A 20,681-nucleotide genomic window follows, 5' to 3' on the forward strand; every position below is an offset into this window, starting at 1 on the left:
ATATATATATATATACACCTTGCTACGTGTACTGCGTTAGGCTAACCGAGACTTGTCATTTGCACTTATATATTGTTGCTCTTTTGTTAGTTTTGACTGCTTTTATTGTCCTCATTTGTAAGTCGCTTTGGATAAAAGCGTCTGCTAAATGACTAAATAAATAAAAAATAAATACTTTATACTTGGTTACACTGCATTACATTTTGAGAACTTATCTTAAAAATGGCATAAATGCTTTACAAAACCATATAAAATCAACATGAATACAAAGAGCAGATCGCTAAGAATTGGCAAATTAAACTGATTTTAAGGGAGCAAGCATTGTATACAGTACTTCTCAGGATAAAAAAAGATACAAAAGCTGTGCTGTCACTGGGGCGGTACCTTTTCAAAAGGGCCATCTTTGTACATAAAGGGTCCGTATTGGTATCTTAAAGGTACATTTTAGTACTCAAAAGTGTACTTTTTGAAAAAAGGCACCATCCCAGTGACAGCTTTAGTACATTGTGAGAATGTAAAAGATCTAGAAAGTGTTTACAATGAAATGGGCCTTGTACATCTACATTGCACCCACAATCTTACAATCTCCTTTCAGCCACAAGGTGCAAGTACAGCAGCATTCGAGGGGCTAAACACATGCAAGGTTACGGGAAAATCTCAAATTAGAGCTCATTAATGTCTCAATTGCTTTTCCTAGATAGAAGTGGGTTTAAATGGAGAGCAAATGGAGACTTTTGATGATGTTTCCTGCTTCACAGATTTTTATTTCGAGATTTTTATTGTCATATCTATTAAATAAAAATAAAAATAAAAAAATAACAAATGCAATTCACACATACATTGACTTTACACTTAAGCTATGATGAGCATTTTTTAAATATATTTTTTTATTTTGTCGAGAGGAATAAAGTGATACAACTGCCTTGATGTTATAATAAACTTATAAATAATAAAATTTAAGAAAAAAATATATAGTTTGGCATAGTCTTTTAATATTATTTTATAGGGGAAAAATAACACAAAAAAAAAACAGATTTACTGCTTATTATTATTATGATTTATTTATTTGTTTTAAAAGTCAAATTGTGCAACAAAAAAAAATTTAAAGTCAAATTGTGCAAAAAAAAAAAAAACATGTTGCAAACCTTCATGATGGTGTGTCAAGGTCAGTAATTCTATTAAAATGTCAGATAAACTGATTTTTAATAACAAGTTAAGGTCAGTTGTGGTTATAAAATGTCATGTGGTTCGGTTCCTCAAAATTATAAAGTAATAATTAATAATGCACTTTTTACTTTGAAATATATATTTAATCGATTTTTAAAAAAAATAATGATTAAGATGTGCCATGTATTTAAGGAAAATGTTATTACTTTGAAACTTCAATGTAACTTCAAAGTCTTCAAAACAATATGAACCCTGATTATAAAGTACAAAAAACTGCAAAAGGTGTTTTAAAATAGATTTATATAACTCACATATGTCAACCCCTGGTGAGCTATGAAAGAACAATTTTGTCACCGTGTATTACAATACGCTGAAAACATAAAACTCCAAGAAATATTAATAGAGAGCAGGTGTACTATATTTTATCCTACTGAACTGAAATTACTTTAATTATCCTCAAGAGTTGTGGGTTTAGATTGCACAGAAAAAAAGGAGGAATAATGGAAGAAAAGGAGAGAAGGAAATAAAAATCATAATAATTAAGTGGGAGGAGCAGGGGTCATGGAGAAAGAGAGAAAGGAAGGATTGGATAAGACAGAATGGGAAAGTATAGGTAAGAGGATATAAATATTGTCATGTGGTCTGGCGGTAATGATGTCACAATAGTGAGTGTTATCAGCGCTCGTGCAGGTTCTCTGGTCGCAGGGTTTGTCCTTTTCACTGCTGTAAAGACACCCGCTCTGCCCTCAGCGCTGATAAAAAGCCACAAATAATCCTGACACGTGACCACACCCATGGTTACAAGGCCACGGGATAGATATCTCCTCCTTCTGGACCTTTCTGTTATCTTTAGGGTAGCTCTCTCCTTACACTGTGGATATTTAAGTAGAAGGGATCTAGATTGGTAGTAAAATGTCAAGCGGCGTATCTAATAATTAATGATACCTGCAAAAAATACTTTTCATATTACAAATTAAATATTTTTATGTAAATACTCCAGCTGTTTTCCAGCTGTAAAGAAAATATTTTATTACTTTAATGTAAAGTACTACTTCTAGAAGCTTGCGTTCTGCAAGTGAACGGCGTATTATTGTGTGAGACTCGGCCTTACTCAAGACGTCAGAAACACCATCACCATCACCATCATTCACAGCCAACTCAGCCCAGACTCAAACGGAACAGATGGAGGTTCACAGAACATAGAATGCATACATTTACCCGCCTGGGAAACATGCTGTAACCAAACGCACTTCGCATAGAAGACGGGAAAATCTCAAATTAGAGCTCATTAATGTCTCAATTGCTTTTCCTAGATAGAAGTGGGTTTAAATGGAGAGCAAATGGAGACTTTTGATGATGTTTCCTGCTTCACAGATTTTTATTTCGAGATTCTTATTGTCATATCTATTAAATAAAAATAAAAAAATAACAAATGCAATTCACACATACATTGACTTTACACTTAAGCTATGATGAGCATTTTTTAAATATATTTTTTTATTTTGTCGAGAGGAATAAAGTGATACAACTGCCTTGATGTTATAATAAACTTATAAATAATAAAATTTAAGAAAAAAATATATAGTTTGGCATAGTCTTTTAATATTATTTTATAGGGGAAAAAATAACTAAAAAAAATAACAGATTTACTGCTTATTATTATTATGATTTATTTATTTGTTTTAAAAGTCAAATTGTGCAACAAAAAAAAATTTAAAGTCAAATTGTGCAAAAAAAAAAAAAACATGTTGCAAACCTTCATGATGGTGTGTCAAGGTCAGTAATTCTATTAAAATGTCAGATAAACTGATTTTTAATAACAAGTTAAGGTCAGTTGTGGTTATAAAATGTCATGTGGTTCGGTTCCTCAAAATTATAAAGTAATAATTAATAATGCACTTTTTACTTTGAAATATATATTTAATCAATTTAAAAAAAAAAATAATGATTAAGATGTGCCATGTATTTAAGGAAAATGTTATTACTTTGAAACTTCAATGTAACTTCAAAGTCTTCAAAACAATATGAACCCTGATTATAAAGTACAAAAAACTGCAAAAGGTGTTTTAAAATAGATTTATATAACTCGCATATGTCAACCCCTGGTGAGCTATGAAAGAACAATTTTTTCACCGTGTATTACAATACGCTGAAAACATAAAACTCCAAGAAATATTAATAGAGAGCAGGTGTACTATATTTTATCCTACTGAACTGAAATTACTTTAATTATCCTCAAGAGTTGTGGGTTTAGATTGCACAGAAAAAAAGGAGGAATAATGGAAGAAAAGGAGAGAAGGAAATAAAAATCATAATAATTAAGTGGGAGGAGCAGGGGGCATGGAGAAAGAGAGAAAGGAAGGATTGGATAAGAGAGAATGGGAAAGTATAGGTAAGAGGATATAAATATTGTCATGTGGTCTGGCGGTAATGATGTCACAATAGTGAGTGTTATCAGCGCTCGTGCAGGTTCTCTGGTCGCAGGGTTTGTCCTTTTCACTGCTGTAAAGACACCCGCTCTGCCCTCAGCGCTGATAAAAAGCCACAAATAATCCTGACACATGTGACCACACCCATGGTTACAAGGCCACGGGATAGATATCTCCTCCTTCTGGACCTTTCTGTTATCTTTAGGGTAGCTCTCTCCTTACACTGTGGATATTTAAGTAGAAGGGATCTAATTTGGATCATTAGTTCATGACCAGTCTGGAACAATTACAATAAACAACTTATTCACCAAGTAATAATATTTATAGGGATGTAACGATTCACTCAACTCACGATTCGATTCGATTCACGATTTTGATTTCACAATTCGATTCGATTCACAATTTTATTTTATTTTTTACAAAATGAGATTTAAGACCAATTATAAATTAAATGTGTCCTTTTATTATTGCTTAGACAAAATGCTGCACATTTCTTTGTGAAATTAAAATATAACACTATAATAATATACTAATATAGCACTTGTAAATTATTGCTCTTTTGTTGGTTTTGATTGCTTCTATTATCCTCATTTGTAAGTCGCTTTGGATAAAAGCGTCTGCTAAATAACACTACTGAACTGAAATTACTTTAATTATCCTCAAGAGTTGTGGGTTTAGATTGCACAGAAAAAAAGGAGGAATAATGGAAGAAAAGGAGAGAAGGAAATAAAAATCATAATAATTAAGTGGGAGGAGCAGGGGTCATGGAGAAAGAGAGAAAGGAAGGATTGGATAAGACAGAATGGGAAAGTAGTAGGTAAGAGGATATAAATATTGTCATGTGGTCTGGCGGTAATGATGTCACAATAGTGAGTGTTATCAGCGCTCGTGCAGGTTCTCTGGTCGCAGGGTTTGTCCTTTTCACTGCTGTAAAGACACCCGCTCTGCCCTCAGCGCTGATAAAAAGCCACAAATAATCCTGACACATGTGACCACACCCATGGTTACAAGGCCACGGGATAGATATCTCCTCCTTCTGGACCTTTCTGTTATCTTTAGGGTAGCTCTCTCCTTACACTGTGGATATTTAAGTAGAAGGGATCTAATTTGGATCGTTAGTTCATGACCAGTCTGGAACAATTACAATAAACAACTTATTCACCAAGTAATAATATTTACTAACCTAACTGTCAGCAGCTTAGAGTTTTAGCATTTTGTGCTTTAATATAGAATTGAACTGATTCGCAATCACAGTGTGCATACGTGCATATTTTACAATGGCTTCAATGAGATTCAAATCTGAGAGCTTTCTGACCCTCCCATAGACAGCAACGCACCTGACACATTCAAGGACCAGAAACGTAGCAAGAACGTCCATGTGACATCAGTGGTTCAACCTTAATTTTATGAAGCTACAAGATTTGTTTTGTTTTTTTTGCGCAAAGAAAATAAAAGTAACGACTTTACTTAATTCCTTCTCTTCCGTGTCAGGTCTGCCATTCTTTTTTATTTTATATTTTATCACCTTGAAAGGCTTTTTTACAATAGGGAAATTAGTAGTAAATAGTGAAACCAACATGACAAAGAAAAGTGATAAAATCGTAAATCGTGATATGATATTTTTGCCATATTGCCCACCCCTAACTTGTGCTACAACTGTTTGGCCTGCGCTACAAAACGTTCAACCTCTGTAGCACCGGTGCTATGTGAAAAAAAAGTTAACGTACAGCCCTGACAATTCATTTTAGTTTTTACATGAATTAAAAAATGTACTAAACAAATATAAGCTATAATGTTTTTGTTATGTAAAATAATTGTGTTTTTTCATAGATTATTTTCAGACATGAGCAGACCTGTACTCACGTAAGTAACGTTACACATTTAACGAACACCTACAAGCGCGCACTTTTATTGTTATTGTTTTATTGTTATTAAGGGAGAAAAACGAAATGTGTAAAATGCCAGTGAAGGAACACATACAAACAAGAATAGTCGCCGTATCAGCAGTAGAAGGTAAGAGAGTGCTGGACTCCATTGTTTCCATGACAAAAGTTTTACGAGCAAATGCAAAGTTTCTCTGGCGAATGCAAGAGCATGCATTGAAGTATAATTTTTGCTCCCATCTCATAAAATGTCACAATGTTAACTTGAAGAATCAAAGAGATGTGCAGTTTATTTTCAAAATGGCATACATGTAAAATACTTTTCCCCACTGAACAATTAGTAGGCTTTAGCCTAGAGGGGGTCCATGAGATCCGAAAGACTCCCGAATCTTGATATTAAACTGACTGGAAAAGACACTGGCTGGAAAATCAAGCTCGGCCTGCCAGTTAAAGGTCCCGCTGTGGCACATTACTGTAGGTTAACCTCTTAATGTAACATTTCTGGATTTATCACACCGATCTGGAGAACAGCTAGTATTTGAACACGCTGCTGGTTGATATTTGTTTTGTTTTATGCTGTATGTCTGTACACAATATCCTGTATGTATAAACCCATCCATCATGGCCCAACAGCTCAGAGCCACAATCCCATTTTGGACCACCTGAGTGAAATAAACATGACATACGTGTCGCTTTTTGTGCCATAGCCAGATAACGGATTAAGTGGGATTTACATAGACAAAAAAGGGCCATTACTTTACAGGTCTTTGAGAGGACATGCCTATTGATTGGCAACGTGAACCAGACATATACGACTCCAAACAGCCACGTTTTCTGCATTTAGTCCTTGAATTTGTTGGTTGGGTCTCGTGTTGAGATTCTCATAATGCTTCCAACAAAAGCCTGAAGTCAATTATGTAGCTGTCTGAACACATAGGTGCAGCCAGTAAGCCGCTCCATCGCTTTCCCTCATCTCGTGTTTCTCAGCTCTCTCTCATCCTTCTCGAAAGGTCTCAACAGATGCCTGAGGTCCATAAACTCTCTGCATTCTCCGAAGCATCTGGGATCTGCTTCTCTGTCAAGGCAAGTTACGGGACAATAACCTCAGCCACATTTCTCAGGGTAAAAATGTGTTTTTAAAAGCAGAGTTTGAATGCATTCGGCACAAAACAGCAGAGAGCCAGGAATCAGCCTAGCGGCAAACACAAGCGCTCGGCTCCTCGCACTGTGAAAGGGTTACATCCGCATCTCGCGCTGAAAGAAAACGCTCAACATACACACGGAGAAGAACAAATCCTGTTGAGCCAAGCTGAGCTGAGATACCCTACATACTAGCAGCCCTTCCAGGCACAATTAGGATTTTACGGAAGGGAGAAATCCACATTCCTGCACACACAGAACACCATCCAGTTATTCTCACTTTCCTTCTCCAGTGCTCGGGAATCTTTCCTCTCCCTCTTTCTTTCTTACTTGGGAATTTGCACGAAACAGAGAAAGTCTTGGAAATCAAATTAAGAGCTCTTTTTTGGCAAGGAAAGGGTGTCTGAGGGTTATCGAGAAAAGCGTACGCGTAAGTTCACACACAATCGATTTCTTCACATTATAGTTGTGAGAAAAATAAGCATCCGTTTTAGGTGATTGAGTTTTCCTGTACCATTTCTAACAATACAGACACAGTTTGCAGACAGAAAGCAAACATAACACTATAGTGTTCTAGTACTTTGTTCTTGGTTTAGGGGCTTTCTTTAACACTTTTAGGTAAGCAGAATGCAAAATGAATGCTGCTTGATAATACAATCTCTACATGCTTCAAGCATAAGACATCTTTCCAAAAGTTCTGTAGGTGCACTTAAATAATCAAAATTACTGACATTTATTAATTGTTCTTTTAAGTATATACTTCTTATTGTGCCTGATTCTGCAGTGAATTCAAAAGCAAAAAATATAATATTCATAATATATACCCCATACATTACGGTCAAAAGTTTAGAAAAATTAAGATTTTTAAATGTTTTTAAAAGAAGCCCCATGGCTGCATTTATTTGATCAGAAATACAGTAAAACAGTAATATTTTGAAATAGTATTAAAGTTTAGAATAACTATTTTCTATTTGAATATAATTTAAAATGTAATTTATTCATGTGATGCAATGCTGAATTTCCAGCATCATTACTCCAGGCTTCAATCATTCTAATAAGTAACATTTCTTATTATAACAGTTGAAAAAGTTGTGCTGCCTAATATTTTGGTGGAAACCGTGATGCATTTTTTAAGGATTCTTTGATGAATAAACAGTTCAAAAGAACAACACTTATTTGGATTAGAAATCTTTTGTAACATTATGAAAGGCTACAGTCACTTTTGATCAATTCAATCGATATTAATTTCTTTAAACAACAACAAAAACATCTTACTGACCCCAAACATGCGAATAGTAGTGTTTAAAAAAAAAAGTACAGATACCTTGGCTACAAAAGTGGGGAATATTTAAATGAACAAATAATATCCTAACCTAAAAAGCGTAATACCTCCCGATCAAATAACCTTGAGAATAAAATCATTTCCGCCTCGCCATACAATAATTCACTCTGTCACATTACTGAAATTAAATTGGCAATTCCTTTAATGCAGCACCTTTTAAACTGTTTGATTTTCATATATATATATATATATATACTTATAAGTATCTCTATAAAAGGATACAGCAGACTTCCAGAAGCTCAGCCACTTCAGTTTCATTAATTAGAACTTGATTATTTATACAATGGCAAGAAAATGAACAGAATGGAAACGATGAGCTGAATGAGGGGGTTGAGTTAGCTGTAAATGTGTTGTTCATTGTACTACTTTTTTTTCTTTTCATCTTTAGAAATGTTGATATTATTGTACAGAATTACATACAATTCATTGGTAATCCTGATAATAATGTCACTTCCTGGAAAATGTCATTACAGAATTGCCTTTTTAGTTCTAGAAAAGCCTAACAGGATAAAAAGTGATAATGAGGAAAAAGCCCTAAACTGATTATTAATTAAAGCAATATTGCAAAGAAAACATGTTTTGTATGGATCATTATGATTAGAGAAAAGGGGGATAAAAAAGAAGAAACACTTGCAATATTTCTAATAAAATGCTTCTCAAGTCAGAATTTGCAGAAAAACCAAGGAACGCAACAGTAATGACAACAGCCAATAAAATCTAAATACTGAACAAAATGTACCCCTTTTTTAATTCATTGTGATAGTGTGCAATAAAATGAAATCAAGAAATATGACCAATACAGTTTTGGTCTTTATTTATTTATCTAGTATAAGGTAATAATATTATTTGACAGGGACATCAAAACATAGTGAATAACTAAAAATGCATTGCAAATGGCATGTTATATCTTACATTATTCCATTACACTTTTTTCACAGTGACTGAACTAATGATATTGACCTGTTAGACATTTCAAGTTTACTGAGATTGACTCTGGCCTTTTAGCTGTAAACACAAAAGGGCTGAGCCCTCACAAACATATTATTACTGTCACTAAAGATCCCCTCATTGAATAGAAAAGGTTAACACCATCTCTACCATGTGAAATGACACTGGATCTAACAGCTTAACCATGACCTGCAGTTAAACCACAAATGTGTTTGTTTAAATGTATGAACATGCTAGAAAAGAATTTTAATGGAAAATTAATATAAATGAACAATTCCATTCCTGACTGACACCATTTTTATTATGCAGTACGGATTTTATAGAAGTGAAGCCGTGCTCTATTGTGAATATAATCACAGCTAAAATCCAGTGTCAATGTATATATTTTTTCCTCATGCATGATAAATATGAACAAAAGAAAAAAAAATGGAGCAACAGTTGGCGAACCCAGCCGGATAAGGCAAATGCACATGGAAGTACGTTGACTTATGCACACTTGTGTTCTTTTCACAGACAAAATGTCCACATGGTGTTCCAAGTCCTTGTGCATTGTGGGGGAGAGAAGCGGTGAAAAACCTCAGTCACTTCAGGGTAATGCAAATGACTTTAATATGTTAAGAAGATTAAAGTGGATAAATCTCTAGATAAATTTTTTTGAAAAGCCACATAAACCTCTAGTGTTTTTATTTTGCGAGGGGAGGGTGGAATATACGTGAGTCAGTTCGGGATGATCAACACAAAAACCCTTCCGAAACGTGATGCCATTGGCTGAGGAAAATTGGGCTTATTCGAGATTTTGCATTTTAAGCTTCTTGGATGTAAGACCGTCCCACTTCTTCCTTATTATTTTTAAACACCAACCCTTAGGACAACAAAAAGCTACCGGCAGACATAGGTCACAATCTGCTATCTCCTGCACGCTCTCTCTCGAATTAGGCTTGGTTGTCTTCTTCAGCTTTTGTCAAAGTGGTCTTAAAGATGGTGAGCTCTGAACTACTTCTGTGGACTTCCTGAAAGTAAGTACACATGCAGCCTGTCGAATAAAGCATTAACTATACTAGAGTTTCTCATGTTATAGTGAACAAATCAAGTTTTTTATAGGTGAGCTTTCTTGGTGATGCAATGAACGCAACTTATTTTTTGAGAAAGAAATCTGAACACGAAATGACAACCGACTGCAGCAACTGGCCAAAGTTCGGTAGAACACTGCAGATGCCGTAGCAAAAATATGTGAGTGTGAAAAAATGAAAGAGAGAAATGGAACAAAATAACATAAAAGGATTAAGAAATGATTTGCATAACATTTCCGTTACTTCCAAAGCGCAGGATCAGAGACATGACAGGGACGTGATGACTGCTGAGTCTTATCGTCAACCACATTCTCTTCAAGGCACAAAGCTAGTCAAGATCAATCACAGTTAATTTCACAATTAAAGATATAACCATCAAGAGAATCTCTTCAGCTTGCTTCTGGGCTCCAAAATCTGAAGCATATGAACATGTTTATTTAATTCGCATTCCCTTCGCTTTTCTTATGATACTGAGAATTATCGCTGTCCCAACCACCCGGTAAAACGAACAAGGGGTGATATCACGATAATCTGAAACATAAGTGAGTTATGTACAAGTGTGAGATGTGCCATGCGCTTACTAGTATGCTTCTTTGCTCTGATCAAAAAGACAATATCTAACCAGCTGGGTTGCTGCCAATGAAAATCAGATTCAGCTCGTAATGACCACAAAACAACATCAACAACAACAACATGCCCAGTAGGTATTAAAGAAACTGCAGAGCAAGAGAACATATGCAGGAAAAGAAAAAGAGAAAATGGTAACCCTGAAGGAAGGACACAAGAGACGGAAGGAAGGAGGGAATTGGAAAGAAAGTAGGAAAGCAAGAAAGTGGAAAGCAAGATAGAAATTGGAAAATGGAAAAGAAGGAGAAAGAAAGCAATGAAGAAATTGGAAGGGAAGGAAGAAAGGAAGAAAAGAAGTGGAATAGAAGTAGGAAGAAAGGAAGTGGAAAGCAAGATAGAAAGAAAGTGAAATGGAAGTAGGGAAAGAAGAACTAAATTGAAGTAGGAAAGAAGGAAATTTAAAGAAAGTAAAAGAAGGAATGAAGAAAGTGGAATAGAAGTAGGGAAGGAAAAGCAAGATAGGAAGGAAGGAAGGAGAGAAGTGGAAACTAAGGACTGAAGAAAGTGGAATGAAGTAGGAAAAGGAAGGAAGGAAGTAGAATGGAAGTACACTCTTAAAAATAAAGGTGCTTAAAAGGTTCTTTAGAAGAACCATTTTTGGTTCCACAAAGAGCCATTCAGTCAAAGGTTCTTCAAAGAACCATCTCTTTCTTACCTTTTTATAATCTGAAGAACCTTCTTTCGCCACAAAGAAGCTTTTGTGAAACAGAAAGGTTCTTCAGATGTTAAAGGTTCTTTATGGAACCATTTAGACAAAAAGGTTCTTCTATGGCATCGTGAAGCACCTTTATTTTTAAGAGTGTAGGAAAGAAAGTGTAAAACAAGATAGAAAGAAAATGAAATGGAAGTACGGCAGAAAAAATGTAACTGAAGTTGGAAGGAATGCGGTTGAAAGAAATAGGAAAAGAAGGAATGAAGAAAGTGTAATGGAAACATTGAAAAGGAAGGAAGGAAGGAAAAAGAAATGAAGAAAGTGGATTGGATGTGGAAAAGGAAGGAAGTGGATAGGAAGAAAGTAGGTAAGGAAGGAAGGAAACAAATGCAATGGAAGTAGGAAAGGAAGAAGTGGAAAGCAAGATAGGAAGGAACTAAAGGAAGGAAGGAAGGAAGGAAGGAAGTGGAAAGGAAGGGGAGAGGATAGAATGAAGAAAGTGGAATGGAAGTAGAAAAGGAAAGAATGAAGTAAAAATTAACAACATGGAAAAGAAGAAAGTGGAAAGGAAGGAACCAGCTCCACTGAGACTTTTTTGCAGATATATTATAGCTACATCTACACAAAAAAAAATATTTGTAATATTGTATCTTCTGCACTTTAGGTTTCATTCATTTTAATTAATTCGTTTTTAATTCATTTTAAAGTAAACATTTCCTAAACTCTTTGAAAAAAGGTCCACACTCTGAACTTATTACTGATGAGAACAATCACTAATTCCAAAAACAAAGCTGAACAGTTGTGCAGTGCACGAGCGCCATGCGTTTGAGTTCGAGTTTAGTCTGCATCATGCCCCATTTCTTCATTTCTCTCCATTCTAGTTTCATTGAGTAAAATGGACATACAACACAAATGTTTGTTAAATCAAGTTTCAGAACTTGATTCGATAGAAAGTTGCAAGCGACTTTGATATGAATGCAGTCTCACAGAAAAGAAGATTACACACGGCTCATTAAATACATACCGTCCCTTCTTTCTCACAGTTCCCACAGAACCACGGATCTGCCAAGCCTCTCTTGTTCTCTTGTGCTTATCTGTGGAAACGATATCTTTACCAAGAGAAAAGGGGGACGGCGGGAAGACAGGGAGACAGCGAAAGTTTGTAAAAGGCCCCGGGGCTCTTTTAGGACCAGGTGAATCAGTGGGCCGGGACAGACACACAGGGAGGGGGTGGCGAATCTTCAGAAACACATGCATTTAATTCCTGTAAAATGAATGCAAATCCTAAACTTTGTAAAACTCTCATAGGAGTTCTGAGGGAAAAGAAGTTTATGAAGAGCTCCGAAGTTCTAAACTCGCTCGCTGATGATCATTAAACAAGGTAACGTGTCGAAGTCGCGGCCCGGCGCGTAGCACGCGTCGTCCGGCACGCTAATGCGGGTGCGAATTCGGCTCCTGTCATTTCCCGATCCATCCTCCTCGCACCATTTCCTGTCCTCTCTAAGCGAAAGTGACAAGAAGGCCCCGAATCCGAAAAGGCAACATGACTTCAACCTTTTGTAACGGCACAGCATGCAGGGCATCAAATGCACTGTAATGGCATGTCACAGTCTTTGCACCTAAGCGAACGAGACACCCACTCAAACAGACACCCGGCAACATCAGCCTGCAACAATATCAACTCACAATTCACATTAGAGATGGCATTACATATTTGTGACAGGCTTGCCTTTACACGCAGAACTCCTCAAATGGGATTGGGCAGATCCCTCTAAACAGCTTGCAGCCGAGTGACATTTTGTCCCCATTTCAGCAACGGTTCTGCCAGATATGATCCAGCATCTAGTTAACGCAAGTGTTAGGCTAATTACTTTAGCTGCTTGAGCCTGGCCTCTGATGCTCCGTGCAGCATCAATTCTCCGGCAAACGCTCGGCGGTTTCCAGGCTTCGTATAAATAGAAATTTCATTTCTGTATGTTTATCCTGGCATCCTCTGCGGCAAAGGCATGTTCCCGAGCCTGATGGATTATTGCATCTTTGAACTTTAAAATATCTGTCAATGTAGGCAAAAGGCACAAAGTAGAATCTCGACTTTAATGAGATTTGTAAGTGACAAACGAGAGATTAATGGTGTAAGTCGATGTAATTCCATCTTTCCGAATGCGGCTCCCATACCTTCTCGTCTGACTTCTCTCTGTTTGTCTTTTCTCTCTGCTGAGGTCTAGGTTTGATGTAAAGCGGATTTTTAAATGAAGGTGAAGCGGCATGCCATTATGAAGAATCTTAATAAAGATGCATTGTTTAAATGAGAAGAGTGCACTAGTCATTTGAAAGCTGACGGAAAAACTGAAAGACAAATAACTAGATCAATCAGTGGGCTAATAAATACAGTAAAATAAAAATACAGCTGGAGGTGTGACTTATACTAAGTCAAAAATGATGCACTACCTGTCAGACGTTTGCAAAAATGACATATTTTTTATGTTTTTGAAAGAAGTATTTTATGTTTATCAAGGCTGCATTTATTTGATCAAACATACAGTTTATATTATTATTTTAAATATTATTATAATTTAAAATGTTTTCTACTGTAATATATATTTAAAATGTAATTTATTCCTGTGTCAGTCTGAATTTTCAGCATAATTACTCCAGTCTTCAGTGCCATTCTAATATGCTGATTTGGTCGTCAGGAAACTTTTTTTTATTATTATTATTATTATTATTATTATTATCATTATGTTTTTTTTAATTATCAAACAACATTGAATAACAATCCAAACAAGTAAACAGCCTACTGTAAGATGCTAATATTACACTGATGAAAAATAAAAAATTCTTAAGTGTAAATCTGATAACCGAATAAGTAAAAACAAATCAGTGAAAAATATTGATCATGTACTTAGCATGTTTATATTTGAGACTACTCGTACAAAAGCTTCTATTTTGATGCGATCTATTTTTTTTTTTACATTATGTTATCATCAGTATAATAATTTTATACTGATTGTATGAACAACTTTATACATGATTTAAATAATAATAATAATAACAATAATAATAAAATGTTATTTGGTACACTTCTGTTTTGATTTAATAACAGCAGCACTCAATGATGATGCTGATGATGAGCTAATGTTCATGTTTTCCAAAGAGCATCTTGTGCTTCAAATGGAAACAATAACATCTGACCAAGTCACATAATCAACAACACAACATTGCTAATGTGATTAGTAACCTAGATATAATTTAAAATGTATTTTACATCATACCCTTTTCTTAAATTTGTCATAATCCTACAACTACAGGTTTTCAATGTTTACAGATTTTAAAGAAATCTAAAAAACCTAGACAAATGAAGCAAGGTAAAACAAGCCAGAAACATAATGAAACAGTATTCAAGTACATGGAGAAGGCCAAAGACGTGAAGATGGAGATGTATAACGTCTATGAGGTCAAAGTTCACAAGCTCCTGGGGCCTCACAGGAGCTCACATCTCAGCGCTGACCCTTCAGCAGGATCCGCTTCCTGAAGCTCACTATGGAATCTGTACGTTCATGACGTATCAGTCTGAGAGAGCCCTTATACAACATGTAAATCATCTGAGTGTGTGGAAACGAGGATTATGTGGCTTATTGCCTCTCTCAGCGTTCAACTGAATATTCATATCAATCCTTCGCCTCTAGTAAAGAGTAGCAGCAGATGTTGGCAGTGTCAGATCCCCAGTGTGATTCATAGGCATTGTGTAAGAGCGCCTGATGATGACTGTATAAATGAGGTCTAGTGTCAAAGCAATATGCTTGTTATCATGACAAACAGATCCACTGGGGAGAAAGAGAGAACCCTGGTGTCTATCCTGAATGAGAGCCTGTAATCCTACACGGCCGAGACGCCCACCTGGTTATGGCAGATTTACTATTAAACAGACAACGGTGACCTTCTTTCATTCATGCAGTGGATCTCATCTAGTAGCAGGGTTTGGCAAAATTGGGAATTTGAGAACTGGCTCCATTCCAGTGCATGGCAATTCAGTTTCACAGAATTGGCCACACCCAGAAATGCACGATTTGTGAGAGAGAGAAAAAAATCGGAGGCAGAAATCCTCAATTCATAGGGCTAAAATGTTTTTGTCCAACTCAGTCACACCTTCTGCAGATCATTTGTTTTAAAATATTATCCACCCTTTTGTGCCAAAATGTGCACATGATGATTGTAAAACAATAAGTTACCAAAAATGCCAAAGCTGGTCTCCTCCGTGTGGTGAAAATGCTGATCACTGGCTGTCAAATTTATTTGGAATTCTGCTTAGTTTATTCTAAAATGTTAAATAAATTAATGAATATTTTTAATGTATAATAATGATAATAATAGTATTAATAATCATAATACAATAAAAGTATATAATAATATAATATAACAAAATAATATTATATTAAAGACAGCTTCTTGGGTGGTCCATTTAAGACCACATTTCAATTTGGTTTCAGTTAGTTTCAATCTTGTATGCCTGCTTTAGGTTAATTGGCTTCATTAAAAAGAATTTGGAACATTACGGGAAATGAAGTAAAATGTTCATCCATTGTCCATAAAATTAAATTTAAATGTATTGAACATAATAATGTGTGCATTACATACACATTTGGTGCATTTAAAAAGAAAAAAAAAAGAAAAAATTTCTCATGTTGTATGTATAATAATTAGAGCTGTAGGCCAGTGATAAACATATGTTTAATTATATATATATATATATATATATATATATATACACACACACACAGTATAGACTTATAAAGCATTATAAAAAAAATTATTTGTTCATCTGTGAAGAAAGATTTAATTATATTTGAGTGCTTTTCACAGGTAATGTTTTTAAAAATGTTCAAATTATTGCATTTATTTTTAAAGGGGTCATATGATGCTGCTAAAAAAAAACATTATTTTGTGTATTTCGTGTAATGAACGCTATGGCATGCTGGTGCCAAGGCTAGCGTGGGTGAGTGGGCAGCGCTGCGCTGAGACGACTAGCAGCCGTGGGCACTGCCAGGCTTAGCGATGAAGATGCCGCCCCTGTCGTCATTACAGGCAGCTAAAAGAAAGGAACAGAGAGCTTCACCGAAATAAGCCAAAAAAAGCAGGAAGTAGGGAGGGATGGTTCACATTGAAATCCTCTCTCGACGCCCCCACGCACGGCTTTAAGCACAGCGTACAAAATCACTCTCACAGAGAGAGCGGGAGAAAAGGAGATATTAGCGGCGCAGTGAGCTAGCTCAGGAGATCACATCCAGGCGCTTTCTAATCACTGTAATGGTTTAGAAACCTCATGCTCATCTCTCTTAAGCACCGAATAAAACAGTAGAAGTCTCCATATGAACCACAGCCGCTGCTTTCCTATGCCAAAGAGACTTTCGACAGCTGCGGGGGGCGACAGCCTAAAAAGTTAACGTGATTTTTGAGGAATAAGTCACGTCCTAAAATACCACCCGATAAGAGCTCGGGGAAATGGGATGGAGTTGAGAAGTTCTGCAAATTACGCAAAATACTTCTCGATCAGCAAATAACACGTGGCAGATCGCACCTTCATCCAGAATACGAGATTATGCAGACGTTTAAATAAGCATCTACACTCCAGATATCTGTAAGAACATGCAGCATGTTCGAGATCACAGGCTGCTCGATGCCAAACGCAGCCTCACAGATGCTTTAAAGTAAGAATGCGTGATAAATCAATGACCTTATAAGTAATATTAGTCGATACTGGAATAGCATCGGGGATTATTTCCAACTCAAATATATATAGCAGGTAAAATACACTCTTAAAAAGTAAAGACTCTTCATGAAGAATTTTTAACATCCACGTAAAATTTCCATTGCACGAAAAGTTCTTTATAGTGGAAAATGTTTCCACTATAAAGTGGAATAAAAAAAAAAAGGATTCTTCTAATGACAAAAACTGTTCACTGAAAGGTTCTTTTGGGAACCCAATATGGTTCTTCTAAACGGAATTGCTTCAAAACCTCCCTTTTGGAACTTTTCTAATTTGGAAACAATTTGGAATTTTTAAGAGAGTATGAACTCTTGAAGAAGTTGCAGCGACAAGCAACAGGAGATTTTTTTAATCACTTGGATTCTATTTATGCGGCTTTGCGCTATGCTCCGCCCACCTTGAAATATCATTAGCCCAAAATCCTGCTTTTCATACCTACCTGTACATTAAACATCACATTTGTTTTGACTAGCTGTGATTTTATCCAGGTATTTCTTTCTCAGTGAAAATGGATAAATTGTCTCTGGATGCGCCGTTAAAAACAACTTATCTCATGTAAAATTATACATATTGGGGGGCTTTATTGTGAACATTAATTTTGGACAAAACTGTATATAATATTGGCCATCACACTGGGTATCAATCAAAGCCTAAAAACAATTATTGACTATCAGTATAGCAATTGTTTTCTATAAGTTCATATGAATCTTCAAAAGTACCAAGATCTCAAATCATATCGCATATAGAATTTAATCAGGCCGGACGCCAGTCTTTACAATGGAAAGCACCTTATAAAGGTTTTTATCAACTCAGACCATTCAAAACTGTTTTATGCAGTTTATGTCTATGGATAAATTTTTTTTTTTAGAAAGATGTTTCGTCATCTGAACATTTAGTATGTCGTTAGACAACAATACAATCCACTGAACACACTGTACTTCTCAAAGCCTCGTTTTCATAGATAAGAAATCATTTTGATGATGTACATGAATCGAGGATATTTGTGGGTCTGGAAAATGGCACAAGCGTTACAACACAAGTGTTGGTACACAGAATGCTGCCAATAGTCTGTTCTCCAAACTGAGAACATGTGGTATCATTACAAGAGAAACCAAAGAATATTCCATACATAATAAATCCCATTTATAAAAGACCATTTATGAAATCCAATTGAACTTTCTTTTTTGCATGTGTGAGAGTAAATACATTTAAAAAGCACACTGGCACTGATGAAGTTCATTCATCAACACATTTTTGTATTAGTACTAATGCCTGTTAAACTAGTCCTAATAAGGTCAGTTTTACAAGGATATATAGTTCACCTAAAAATGCAATATTCTGTCATCATTACTCACCCTCATGTTGTTCATCTTTGAAACACAAATAAAGGTTTAATGAAACTTCAGAGATTTCTGTGCCTCCATTGACAGTCCAATCCACCAAAACTTCAAAAAATTCATAAAGATATTGTAATCCACATGCAATGTGCGATTTAATCCAACTTTTCTGAAGAGATATGATCGATTTTCTTTTACAATCTCACTTTCTAAAGCATCAGGTTATGGACATTCAAAGGAGGGACAGAAATCGCTCAGGTTTTATTAAAACATATCTTCATTTGTGTCTAAAGACTAACAGAAGTGACATGAGATTGAGTAAATTATGACATAATTTCCATCCCTTTACCAAAGCCAGCGTCTAATGGTATTTTACTACCTGATTTATGACTGCAGTTTTAATGTGACAAAAAAACAGGTATGCTAGATCATTATAAAAAGTGTTGCCAATTTTAAGAAAAACAAGATGTGCTAAAACAGTCCAAGTTCATCAGTCATTACTGTAAACAAACTATTTTTGACACGGCATCCAAAAGTGCCAGACAAAGATGCAATTACCTTTGTAATGGCCTGAGATTAAAATAATTTGAATTACGAGTGCTTGATAATGACAGAGCTAGTCATACATTTCTTAGTGTGCAATGGCATAGTCAAGAAGTAAACGACAGTGCATGCGACAGACTTTAACGCGTTTGCACCCTCAACGCCACAACAAACCATGAGATTTCAAAGGCCGTTATCCCTACCGTATGCAAATGACAAAACATTCACTCAAACACATTACTCTGATGAAAGTGTTATGACTTTTGGAGACATTTGGACGGCAGTAGCACTAAAGCATTATGGTTGCTTGAGTGAAAATCAAGTTCAAGTCAAGCTGAGGGTTGAGTTCACTTTCTAAAGCATCAGGTTATGGACATTCAAAGGAGGGACAAAAATCGCTCAGGTTTTATTAAAACATATCTTCATTTGTGTTTAAAGACTAACAGAAGTGACATGAGATTGAGTAAATTATGACATAATTTCCATCCCTTTACCAAAGCCAGCGTCTAATGGTATTTTACTACCTGATTTATGACTGCAGTTTTAATGTGACAAAAAAACAGGTATGCTAGATCATTATAAAAAGTGTTGCCAATTTTAAGAAAAACAAGATGTGCTAAAACAGTCCAAGTTCATCAATCATTACTGTAAACAAACTATTTTTGACACGGCATCCAAAAGTGCCAGACAAAGATGCAATTATCTTTGTAATGGCCTGAGATTAAAATAATTTGAATTACGAGTGCTTGATAACGACAGAGCTAGTCATACATTTCTTAGAGTGCAATGGCATAGTCAAGAAGTAAATGACAGTGCATGCGACAGACTCTAACGCGTTTGCACCCTCAACGCCACAACAAACCATGAGATTTCAAAGGCCGTTATCCCTACCGTCGCTTCTCCGCCACAGTTGATTCTATTTCAAGTTTACCAGAACGATTGGCACAGCATCGCTGCTCTAAACTCAAATATACCAATCTAGCGAGACGGACAAAGTTTGCCAGATATAGCAGCTGTCCAACGGCTCTTCAGTCATATTGATGGCCTCTTTGTCTCTTACTTTATCTAAAATGATTGCCTTGAAAAGACAACTTAGAGTACGTTTAAAATTGTAAAAAGAGGAATCTGAAAACATTGGTATTTAAAGTTGTAAATGTAAATGTCTAAAGATAAAGATCCATACCATCATCATCATCAGCAGCATCGTTATTCTTAATTTTCTTCTTCTCATTACTATGACATTAGTTTAATTAAATATGATTGATTTCAATATATTGATTTTGAAAGAAAAGCTATTTTAAAGTTAGACTTAAGTTGTGGAGAAGGATATTGGGACAAACCAAAAGCTCAAAATGCAAATATTACTACCCACTGTAATTATGCTGATGCATATATATATATATATATAGATACATATATATATATGTGTGTGTGTGTGTGTGTGTGTGTGTGTGACCCTGGAGCACAAAACCAGTCTTAAGTCGCTGGGGTATATTTTTAGCAATAGTCAAAAAAACATTGTATGGGTCAAAATTATCGATTTTTCTTTTATGCCAAAAATCATTAGGATATTAAGTACAGATCATGTTTCATGAAGATATTTTGTAAATTTCCTATTGTAAATATATCAAAATTTAATTTTTGATTAGTAATATGCATTGCTAAGAACTTCATTTGGACAACTTTAAAGGCGATTTTCTCAGTATTTTGATTTTTTTGCACCCTCAGATTCCAGATTTTCAAATAGTTGTATCTCTGCCAAACATTGTCCTATCCTAA

At 35.5% G+C, this 20,681-nt stretch overlaps 1 protein-coding gene across 3 annotated transcripts in view; it reads right to left on the reverse strand.

Moving 5' to 3' along the window:
• The window catches only part of pebp4 (phosphatidylethanolamine binding protein 4), a 118,051-nt gene that overhangs the window by 95,155 nt on the left and 2,215 nt on the right, over positions 1 to 20,681 (reverse strand). The window lies entirely within an intron of this gene.

Source organism: Sinocyclocheilus rhinocerous, unplaced genomic scaffold (genome assembly GCF_001515625.1).
Source record: "Sinocyclocheilus rhinocerous isolate Xijiao unplaced genomic scaffold, SAMN03320098_v1.1 scaffold1198, whole genome shotgun sequence".
Classification (NCBI taxonomy): domain Eukaryota; kingdom Metazoa; phylum Chordata; class Actinopteri; order Cypriniformes; family Cyprinidae; genus Sinocyclocheilus; species Sinocyclocheilus rhinocerous.